This window comes from Chiloscyllium punctatum, chromosome 52 (genome assembly GCF_047496795.1).
Source record: "Chiloscyllium punctatum isolate Juve2018m chromosome 52, sChiPun1.3, whole genome shotgun sequence".
Taxonomy (NCBI): Eukaryota; Metazoa; Chordata; class Chondrichthyes; order Orectolobiformes; family Hemiscylliidae; genus Chiloscyllium; species Chiloscyllium punctatum.
In genome coordinates, this window is record NC_092790.1 from 49,449,970 (window position 1) to 49,462,077 (window position 12,108).

At 42.6% G+C, this 12,108-nt stretch overlaps 1 long non-coding RNA gene across 5 annotated transcripts in view; it reads right to left on the reverse strand.

Moving 5' to 3' along the window:
• Nucleotides 1-12,108, reverse strand: part of LOC140470862 (uncharacterized) — a 1,231,916-nt gene that overhangs the window by 1,203,801 nt on the left and 16,007 nt on the right. For 4 of the 5 annotated variants that reach the window (XR_011956768.1, XR_011956766.1, XR_011956767.1 and 1 more), the window contains exons 1-4: nucleotides 8,919-8,998; nucleotides 8,198-8,304; nucleotides 5,420-5,502; nucleotides 2,216-2,302 (exon numbers count right to left, since the gene is read on the reverse strand). This is a non-coding gene — a long non-coding RNA (uncharacterized lncRNA). Of the gene's footprint in view, nucleotides 1-2,215; nucleotides 2,303-5,419; nucleotides 5,503-8,197; nucleotides 8,305-8,918; nucleotides 8,999-12,108 lie in introns of those variants that run through there. The other variant, XR_011956764.1, reaches the window with a different exon arrangement.

The following is a 12,108-nucleotide window of genomic DNA, read 5'->3' on the forward strand; positions in this document are numbered from 1 at the left end:
TTGAAAACTTTGCCCCTTAGATCCATTTTAAATCCTTGCCCTCTCAACTTTAGTCCATGTGATCTTGTTTTGAACCCACCTAACTGGGGGGAAATGACCCTGGCTGTTCACCTTATCCATGCCCTTCATGACTTTATCGATCTCCATGAAGTCACCTCTCAGTCTTTGCCTCTCCAGGGAAATTAACCCTGGCCTATTCACCCTCTCCCTGTAGCCCAAATCCTCCAACCCGAGCAAAGTCTTTGAAAATCTTGTCTGAACTCTTTCAAGATTCACAACATCCTTTCCAGAACAGGGAATTTCGAACTTAAAACATAATTCCTGAAATGGCTTAATCAATGTCCTGTCCAACCAGAATTTGACGTCCCAGCTTCTGAACTCAATGCATTGACCAATAAATATAAGCATAACAAACACCACCTTCACTAGTCTGCCTACCTGCGACTCTACTTTCAAGGAACAATGAACCTGCACTCCATGGTCTCTATGTTCAGCAACATTCCCAAGGACTTTACCATTAAGTGTACAAGTCCTGCTCTGATTTGCCTTTCCAAAATCCAACAGCTTACATTTGTCTGAATTGAACCCAGTCTGCCATTCCTCACTCCAATGGCCCATCTGGTCAAGATACTGTTGCATTCTGAACTAACCTGCTTCATTGTCCACTACACCTCCAATTTTGGTGTCTTCTGTAAACCCACTGATCATATCTCATATATTCACATCCAACTCATTTATTTAAGGACCTAATACCCATTCCTGCAGGACAATGCTGCTCACAGGCCTCCAGTCCGCAAAGCAAGTCTCCATCACCACCCTCTGCCTCCTACCTTCAAGCCAGTTTTGTATCCAAATGGCTAGTTCTCCCAACATTCCATGTTATCTAACCTTGCTAACGAGTCTGCTATGTGGAACATCGTTCAGTGTCCATATAGACAACGTCCACAGTCTGCCTTCATTAATCATCTTTGTCACATCTTCAAAAAAACTCAATTAAGTTAGAGAGAGAGAATTTCCCACACACAAAGCCATGTTGACTATCCCTAATCAATCCTCGTCTTTCCAAATACATGTAAATCCTGTCCCTCAGAATCCCTTCCAACAACTTACCTACCACTGACGTTAGGTTGACTGTTCTCTTGTTCCCTGGCCTTTCCTTACCACCTTTTTAAAATAATGGCACCCATCTTCCAGCACCTCACCTGTCACAAACAATGATATAAATACCTTAGGGAGGGGCACTGCCAACACCTTCCTAGCTTTCCACAAATTTCTGGAATACACCTGATCAGGTCCCAGGGATTTATCCACCTTGCTACTGTTTAAGACATCCAGTACTTCCTCCTCTGTAACATAGACACTTTTCAAGTTATCACTACTTATTTCTCCAAACTCTCTAGAATAGAATAGCATAGTATTTCTCCCACATCCTGTTGTTCCATAAATGGCCTTGTTGATCTTTAAGGGGTCCTATTCTCTGTCTGGTTATTATTTTATGCTTAAAGTATTTGTAGAATCTCTTTGGATTCTCCTTAAACTATGTCCTGGAGATATTTCAAGTCCCCTTTTTGCTCTCCTGATTACCCTCGAGTACATTCCTGTAAAAACGTGATCCTGTACTCCCAATTCCTCCGCCTCTGCCATATCTGCTCCCAGAAGAAGAAATTCCACTCCAGGACATCCCAGAAAGGTTTCCTCTTTCAAGGACCGCATTTCCCTCCCACTTGATCAACAATGCACTCCAACGCATATCCTCCACTTCTTGTACCTCCGCCTTCCCCCCACCCCTCCAACCACAATAAGAATATAATCCCCCGGTCCTCACCTGCCACCCACTAATCTCCATTAACCTCTGCTATGTCTGCTACCTACAGTCAGACCCCACCACCAGGGATATATCTCCCTCCCCAGCCCTTTCTATCTTCTGCAGAGACCATGGGATCTTTGGTGCTGATGTGCTGCCCCACGGATACTTCAGTCACTCGCCCTACCAAATGGCCTAGTGAGATTATCATTAGATGGATAATCCAGACACCCAGGTAATGTTCTGGGGCCCAGGGTTTGGATCCCGTCACGGCAGACAGTGGAATGTGAGTTCAATAAAAATTTGGAATTAAGAATCTATTAAAGACCACGAATCCATTGTTGATTATTGCGGAAAAAAAACTCATCAGATTCGCTAATATCCTTCAGGGAAGGAATCTGCCATCCTTACCTGGTCTGGCCTACATGTGACTCCAGACCCACAGCAATGAAGTTGACTCTTTACTGCCCTTTGGGCCCAGCCAGTGACACCCTCATCCTGTGAATGAATAACAAAGAAGGTCAAGTCTTGTACACAACCATACTGTTCTTACAGATAAGTGATCTCTCAGTAAATTTGCTTCTCAACTCCCTGCTGACTATTGGGGAAGTGGGGAGGCGGTCAATAGTACCATCCCAATAAGGGGATCATCCCTTTCTTATTTCTCAGTTCTGCCTGGATGTACTCCCAGGAATACCCTCTTGAAGCCCAGCTGTAATGTTATCCCTAATCAAAAATACCTCTTCCCCTGCTCTTTTGCCCCCTTTCTATCTTTGCTATAGCATCTATACACTGGAACATTAAGCTGCTGGTCCTATCCATCATTAAGTTATGCCTCTGTAATTGCTATAATATTCCAGTGCGATGTTCAAAACCATACCCTGAACTCCTCTGCCCCCTGCATTGAAACATATGCAGTGTAACTGCTCATTCTGTGCCTTGCCCTTGTTTGCCTTGACTGTTTGATGTCTGAACTGTACAAGCATCAGACTGAGCTCTTCCCTCACTCTCTCTCTGGGTTTACCCACATTCCTTCACTGGTTTAATGCCTCCTGAATAGCACTAGCAACTCTTCCTCTCCAGTGCAGGTACAATCCATCCTTCTGATGGAGGTCAATTCTACCCCACAAGAGATTCCAATGATCCAATAATGTGAACTCTTCTATCCCTATGTCATTGACAGCGATAAACAACAGCCTCCCCTCAAAATGGTTATTCTCCCCTTTAAGAATATTCTGCTCCCTCTCGGAGACATCCTTATACAAAAATTACACATTCGAATAATAAACCTTACACTCATCAGGTCATCATAAAAGGATTACATGACACATTGAAGGTTTGGGGAGACCTTTTGAGAGAATGCGATGATTCAAAGGAGAATTTTTAAGCAGCAAATTGGATTGATCTGGAACACAATACTCACACACACAATGCGAATATCCAGATCCTGATGTACTGAGTAATTCAATCAGAGTTTAGCAGAATATTTACTGAGATTACCATCTGAATGTCCACCTGTAATATCCCGTAATACAAGTTTATAAAATCTGTCACTATCAGTTCAAGTTAGAAACTCACATCATCCCCTCCTTGTGGCCCAGGATTACTGTACATATTACCCTAGAGGACATCAGCAGTCAACTCAGAGGGAAATCTGTGGGTTTCTAGGAGATTCCAACTTGAGATCTCATGTGACTGAACACAGCAGTTCTTTGACACATTGGAGAAAATGATCCAAGGGTCAGTGAGATATGGGGAACAAGAATTACTTTATATTCTTTCATTCCGTGCTGCCGCTCTGCCTCATCAATAAGACATGGGTGTGAAAGGCTAATGCCTAACGATGGACACGTTGTCTCCATCCTGACCAATGGGTAGGAAGATCTTCTCAATCACTCCAAAGCGTATCCCTAAAAAGATAGTAACACTGTCTGCTTCCCACTGCCCAGTGCTCCCAGTAAATGTTTGGAAGAATGGGAAGTGGGGGGGGGAATATCTCCTAGAAAAGGCATAACTGTAAAGGTCTAAGAGGAATATGAAAAGAGAGAGATGCACAGGAGAAGGGGGCAACAAGTTGTCAGATGGGGTGTAACTTGGGAAAATGGGAAGTTGCTCATTTTGGAGGAGATAATAAAAGAACAAAGTACTATTTAAATGGTGGAAACTGTAGAAAGCTGCACCACAAAGGGACCAGGGGTAATTGTTCAGGAAACACAGAAAGCTACCACACAGTTACAACAGGGAATCAGGAAGGGGAATCGAATGTTTGTTTCAAAAGTTTTCAGTATGAGAGTTTGGAGTATATACCTGAGAGTAACGTGTGGAAGTGCTGGTGAGACCACCATATCTGCAGTAATGAGAGCAGTTTTGGTCCCTTTAGATAAGGAAATGTGTCACTTTATTGGAGGCATTTCAGGGAAGATTCAATGAGATGATCCCTGGTTTGGAGGGATTATCTTTTAAATAAAGGCTGAAAAGTTTGGAACTCTACTCACTGGATTTTGGAGAAAGAGAGGTGGTCTCATTGAGACAGATGGGATTCTTAAGGGGTTTGACAGGATAAATACTGAGAGGATGTGTCCGAGGGTAAATACTGAGAGGGGAGTCTGAAACAATATTCTGAGTTACGGAATCAAGAGTTCTGTTTTGGATTCAAGTATAAGGGAACACAGACGTGGGTAAGGGATTTCAGTAGCAATGGAGCTGGGGTGAGGTGGAGAAAAGCAACGTTTAAGAGATTGGATTTCCTGGTGCTGTGATTGTGTGGATGTCTGATCAGAAGGTCACCTTGGGGTCAGATATAACAGCAATATTGTTGAGAGTGTCGTTCTGCCTCAGAGTTCCCAGTGGGAGGCAGGGGCTCAGCAGTAAGGCAACGGGTATAACCTTGACAATGTTTCATTGGAGGAAATTGCAGCTAATTGAGTAGTGGGAATGTGGTAAGCAGTTTGATAACTGAGTAACAGTGGAGTAATGGAGAGGGATAATGGGGAGAGCGAGCTGGGTATCGTCAGTGTACATGTCAAGCCTAACACAGTGTTTTTGGATGATATCACCTCCTGGCACTATGTACGTGAGATACAGGAGAGACCAAGGATAGATCGTTGAGGGACACCAAATGCAAGGAATTCAGAAAGCAAAGGGAGAATGGAGATGGAGCAGGATTTTCCAACAATGGTGAGGTCAAATATCAGTTTTTCACAGAATGGGAGAGAAGGACATAACCAGAAAAGACCAACAGACAGAACAAGGAACAATATCTATGAATTGGCGAGGGGGGGTGATGAGGCGGCAGCGGAGGAAAGAGAGTTGGAAAGTGAGTTTAGCGAGATTAGGGTAAAGGGTCAAGGTGAGCTCTGATAAGGCTTGATAAGAGACTGGAGAAAGATGTAGGTTTAGGACAAAAACCAGGAACATCACGTGAGGCAGTTTGGCTCAGTGGGCTAGTGGGAGGCAGAGAAACAGCAGATCGGATTATCTCAGTCTTAGTGACAGAGAAACTCCATGTGCTCCTCACTCGTTGTTGGAGGGGAGGATGGAGGAGACAGGATGATGGACAGTGTTTTATAAAGAAACAAAACCAGGGTTCGTGATATTTAAAATGAGTGATCAAACCTGATGTATTTAGCTTTTATCCAGAATATTAAAACAAACGACTGAAGTCCTGGATCGAATCCCATCTTGGCAGATGGTGGAATCTGAATTCAAGAAAAAAACAACGTATTAGGAATCTCCTGATCTCCATGAAACCATTGTCAATGGTGAAAAAAATCCTGCCGACCTGATTGCGGCCCAGCCAGCTACTCACTGTATTAATCACTGCAAAGTCTCAACACAGGAATGAAACTGGATGGACCAGTTGGCAACTAACAAGGCACCAGAAAGTACAACCACAGAATCAGCTCTCTCGATAGTGCAACATCCTCCTCACTAACATATGGTTTTTGGGGCCAAAATGTGGAGAGCTGTCTCACAGACTAGTCAAGGAACAGCCTGACACAGTCAAACTCACGGAATCATCCCTTACAAACAATGACCAGACACCACCATCACCATCCCTAGATATCGAGAGTGTGGTGCTGGAAAAGCACAACAGGTCAGGCAGCATCCGAGGAGCAGGAGAATCGATGTTTCGAGCCTAAGCCCTTCATCAGCCTGACCTGCTGTGCTTTTCCAGCACCAGACTCTTGACTCTGACCTCCAGCATCTGCAATCTTCACTTTGTCCTGAAATCTCTGGATATGTCCTGTCCCACTGGCATGACATACCAGGCAGAGGTGGTGGCACAGTGGTGTATAGAGAGGGAGGATTTGCCCTGGGAGTACACAGCATTGGCTCCGGAGACCAGGAAGTCTCATGGCTACTGCTGATTACCACATCCCGTCCTTGCTTGGCTGATGAATTACTTCTCCTTCATGTTGAACAACATTTGGAGGAAGCACCGAGGCAATAAAATGGTGTCAAATGTACTCTGGGTACAGGATTTCAATGTCCACAATCGAGATTAACTCTGCAACAGAATTACTGACTGAGCTGGCCAGGTCCTAAAGAACATAGCTGCTCAACAGTGGGTGGTGAGGGAAAAACATACTTTATCTCATTGTTATGAATTGACCAGTTGCAGATACATCTGTCTATGACAGTATCGGTAAGAGCGACCATCACACATTCCTTTTGGAGACAAAGTCTTGCCTTAAAGTTGAGAAAAACTTCCATTGTGTTAAGTGGAGGTTCTAAATGAGACAGACTTCGAAGAGATGTAGGATCTCAAAACTGGGTATCTATGAGGCACTGTGGGACATCAACAGCAGCAGAACTGTACTCCAGCACAATCTGTAATCTCATGGGTTTGTAAATCCTGCTCGCACCCATCACAATGGACAGGAAAGGAGGGCATGCCATGAGAAGCACCAGGCAGACTTAAAAATGAAGTGCCAACCTGGTGATGCCATAAAACAGAACTACCTGCATATCAAACAGCATCAGCAGCAAGCAACAAAGCTAAGTGATCCTACATCCAATGGAACAGATTGGAACTCTGCAGTTCTGCCACACCCAGTTGTGAACGGTGATGGACAATTAAACAACTCACTGCAGGAAGCATCACAGATATCCCCACCCTTACTGATGGAGGGGCCTCACACATCCATGCACCAGATAAGATGACAGCATTTGCTGCAATTTTCAGCCAGAAGTGTAAAGTGGGATGATCCATCTCAGCCTTCTCCAGTGGTTTCCAACATCACAGATGTGAGTTTTAAACCAGTTCAGTTGAGTTTGAATAACATCAAGAAATGCTTAAGTAGTGCAAAGGCTACGGGCCCGACCAATATTCTGGCAATAATACTAATGGTTTGTGCTCCAGAACTTGCCACCCACCAAGCCAGCACTGGCATCTACCGACAATGTGGAACATTGCCCAGGGATCTTCAACACAAAAACACAGGGCAATCCAACCCAGCCAATTTCCATTTATCAGTGCACACTCGGCCAGCAGTAAAGTGATGGAAGATGTCATCAATAGGGCTACCAAGCAGCAGCTGCTCAGCAACAGTCAGCTCAGCGACACTCATTTTAGGCTCCACCAGAGCCACACAGCTCCCGATTGTGCTACCGCCCTGATTCACAATCAGGCAACCAGCTGAATCCCAGAGGTGAGGTGAGGGTGACAGCCCGGTCCGACTCCAAGACCACTATTTCAAGCTGATTCTACCCTTGTATCATCCACCTTGTGTTGTCTCCAGACTTCATTTTCCAAACACACTCAGGGCCAGCTTCCCACATTCAATCTCCCTGTCATCTCAAGAAAGTCGAAATCTCTGCTTGTTGATTCATCAAAAGGCTCCTAATTATAATCAACAGCATACAGCCATAGAGATGTACAGCAAGGAAACAGACCCTTCGGTCCAACCCGTCCATGCCGACCAGATACTCCAACCCAATCTAGTCTCACTTGCCAGCACCTGGCCAATATCCCTCAATTTAAAATTCTCACACTTGATTTAATTTCTGGCTGTAATAATCCCGAGCTCCCTGTACTACACACACTGAGACCTCGACAACCCATTTTCTTCGAGATTCCCAACCATTTGTTAATTCATTACTTCACCTGTGTGGCTGTTTCTACAGTTTCTGAAGCAGCATGGTCTGAAATTCGCAGCCAAAACCTCACAGGTCTGCTTTCCACCTTTAAGACATCCCTCAAAACCTGCTTTTTGGCAATGCTTTTGGTCACCTGATCTAATATCTCCATCTATGGCCTTATGTCTAAAGTTCTCAATCGTACTTTTGTGAAATTATAAGCATGATAATAAAAATACAAACTGTTGTTGATTTGGACATTATTTTCAAATTATCACTGTTGCTGAAATAATAATCTATAATGCCACTTACCCAACCATATTTTAGGAGCACCTTCACCACACAAACTGCAGCTGTACATGAAAGTCAAACATCACCCTCTTCACAGGCAACAGGACTTTGGCATTAATCACTGGTATCTGTGGAAGGAGAAACACAGTTGATGCTTCAGGGAGTGCAAAATGGATTACAGGGAATGAAAATGGTGCAGAATTTGATAGTCAGAAATGGAAGGAAAATCCACTCGCTTATTGGAAAAAAGAATTCTTTACTGTTAAAAATATTCAAGAAAAAAGTAATCTGATAATAGAGCAGTACATGGTCAGGGGCTGGGCCGCAGTGAAAAAACTCATTTACAAAAGTAATAATACAATAGTAAACAGACCAAAAATACACCCATGGTTTGAGACTGAGGAAGCTAGATATTGACAAAGTGGTTATGAGGGAGCCCAGAGGTGAATCAGAGCAGTATTGACTGTTATGGTCCCAAAGACATTATCCGAGAGAAAGGCTGCACATGCGCCTGGCTGCACCTTGCCCCTTACAAAGATGGCGGCTCCGCACGTGTCCAGTGAATCGTTGTCCCGAATAAAGATGGCGGTGCTTACTCAGGTCTGCATTTACTAATTTACTGCAAACACGGGACTGAGACGTTCAAATTTGTATTTTCCGACGTGCACAATTTGTTTGTAAAACTTCTCCGCTCATAGCAACACAGTTTTTATCCCGTTTCCCTGTTTATTTATTTTCTTACCGTATCCTTTCTCTCCATAACTTCCCAAACATTCATTACAGAGACTCTGCGCCGCGCGCGAGGGTGATCACATGGTTTGGCTTAGCACCGCCTTTCTTTCACTTTGATTGGTTGGAGGACCAACATCCCTTTCGGTCATCCAGATCCGCCCACCGTTCTTTCATTGGTCCGGCGCTGATATCAATCACCCGCGGGTCACTTTGTTGGCTAGAGCATGCGCAGTGTGTCCTGCTTTTGCAGACATGTTGGGTAATGTGATGGGAGAGTTTACTGAGGGTAGGAATTCCCTGTGTGTGAGCTCTGCTGTAGATTTCCTTTATTCATGGAGGGAATTGCCTTCCCACTCATGACTGTATAGCTGTGATTGATGAATCAATGCCATCTGAACCTGTACATAAACACACCATTTTCACTGCTTTTCACAACATCTGAGATCTTTAGCACATTATATCATGCTCTTCTTTAGAAACAAAAAACATGAAACGGAGCCTCAAGGAATCGGAGCAGGAGTAGGGCATTCATCGCCTTCACCTTCTTCCCCTATTCTATCAGATCATGGCTGGGCCAATCCAGACCTCAACACCTCTTTTATGCTTGATCCGCATAGCCCTCAACTGCTCAATATTTCAAAAATCTATCTGCCCTCTTTTAAAATAATTTGAGACAGAGTCACAGATTCCCTACTATGTGGGAACAGGCCTTTCTGCCCAACAAGCCAGAACAACCCTCCGAAGAGTAACCCAACCATTCCCCTCCCACATTTAACTTTCACAATTGTTTGGGCGAGAAAATTCTAACCATTCATTGAGAGAAAAAATTCTTTACATTTTCTAAAATGAATGTTCCCTTATGTAATGTCCCCTGCTTTGAGACTTCACTGGTGCTAGAATATCTAGTCAACATCTGCCCTGTCAAGCTCCTCAGAACCTTGTTTCCATAAGATCACCCCTGCTTATCTATTCTTGATCAGTCAACCCTTTTGTCCTCAAAGTAGCTAAGTGAATCTTTTTTGAATGGTGTCCGATGTTAGTTTATCCTTTATTAAACATGGGAGCTAACATTGTATACAGTACTCCAAGTGAAGTCTCAGCAACAGCCAGTGTGGTTAACCAATCCTCAATCCATGCTAATACATTACCCCGATACCATGAGCTCCTAAATTGTGCAATTAACTTTTATTTAGCACCTTATCATTTACACTTTTAAAATCCAAATACAGAACATAATTCGATTACACTTTATCAGCCCTGCTTGTTACCTCCTCAATGAACTGTCGCTAAATTTGTCAAATACAGTTTCTCTTTCACAAAACCCAGTCTACCATGTTTAATGATAAGCTTTTCCAAATGTCCTGCAATTTCTTTCTTTAATATTCGACTCTGTCGATTCTTTTAGTTGATTTGCTAAGTTTAATTCCCCTCTCTTAAATCCATGTGGACTCTGTCCAATCCTGTCACTGGTCACTAAGAAACTTGACTGTACTCCAATATAGTTAGCAAATGTATCTGAATTTATTTTTAAAAATTGATTACTTTTAAATGCTGGACCCATGCAATATCAATAAATTAGTGACTCTGAATTTGGGTTATAATGTTTTTTTTTGTTAACTCCTTTTCGTACTGTGTTATGCAGACAGCACCAAGCGATCACTCTTAATTGTGAGTAACTTTGAAAATAATATATTTTAAAAATGACATCCCAAAATGCTGCCTCATTATTGTGCAAGGAGGATTTTCCATTCAATAGGTTGCAGATAAAACTGAACAGATCTTTGCTGCAATTTGGCCAGACTGCAGGTTACACCAAAGTGGCAACTGTGTTCTCAAATTCTTACTTGACACTGCCCAAGGCAATACTGATGGGACTTCACTTTGCCATTCTTGTTCACCAGCTTTATTTTTAGGTTTAATTGTATAATAATTCTAGAGCTTGTAAGTTTAGACAACTTCTCTTTTAGGTACATATGTAAATATCAGACTGAAATGTTGCACTGAACGGTACCAAATCTGAAATTAGTCTCTAATCTGATAGTAACATGCTCTGGCCCTTCTACATATGTATTGGCATAAGTCTATGCCAGTAATTTTTCTGAAACCTGTGATTCCTGATGAAGGGCTTATGCCCGAAACATCAACTCTCCTGCTTCTCGGATGCTGCCTGAGTTGCTGTGCTTTTCCAGCATGACACTTTTCGACTCTGATGTCCACTTCTTTGGTCATCACTTTTTCCTTTGATCAACAAAAATTATTCTTGGTTTAATCTTCTCAAAGTGCAATACGAACCAATTCATGAAATTCAGATATCTCACATTTACGTTAACTGTGTGAAGGCTAAGACATTACTAAATTATTGTCAGTAATTGAAACTGTGCTGACAAACTTGTGCAGTATCAGTGCCTTACCTTTACAGTGTTCCCAGATATTGCACAGCTGCAGTATTTTGTTTTGCACTCAGCTCTCTGTTGTTCTCACTTGTTTCTTTGTGAAAGATTATAAAATTAACTTGGATGAATGAACTTATGATTTCTTTAACCAATGTTGGGAAAAAAAAAGTCAGTATTTCAAGTGCTGATAATGTAAAATAAACTGATAATCAGTAGAAAGGGTTAAAGATGGACATGGATCAAAAGCTGGCAAATGGGACTAGATTAATTTTGGAGATCTGGTCAGCATGGGCAAGTTGGACTGAAGGGTCTGATTTTGTGTTGTACAACTGCGACTTCATTCTCTCAATTATTCAAGAAGTTGAATGCTTCGAGGAGGAAAAGGAGGATTTATGCAGAGAATGCACTTGAAATGATGATTGAGGTATATCACATTGTTTCATGACCTTTTCCTCTGGGTTCTTCAATGAACAAACTTGTTTTATTATCTGAATAACTATGTATCATGTGATTTGTTTCACACAAAATATTTTGTTAGGATCTGGTGAACTATTAAGAAGTGTTCATGTTTAAAACTTAGGCAGCGTGATTGTTAAGCAAGAAAAGGTTGGCGTTTTACTCCCACTGAATCATTGCTCTATAAAAGGTAACAAGCTTTTTATCTGTTCTGGGCACTGAATATATGGAAGTCAATTCTGAAGGAAAAAATCCTCGTCGGTAATGTTCCCACATATGTGGAGTAATTGCTTCTGGTCATTCTTCAGGTTATAGAGGCTCGGAAAGAAATGAGTTGGCCAAAGTTAGCAA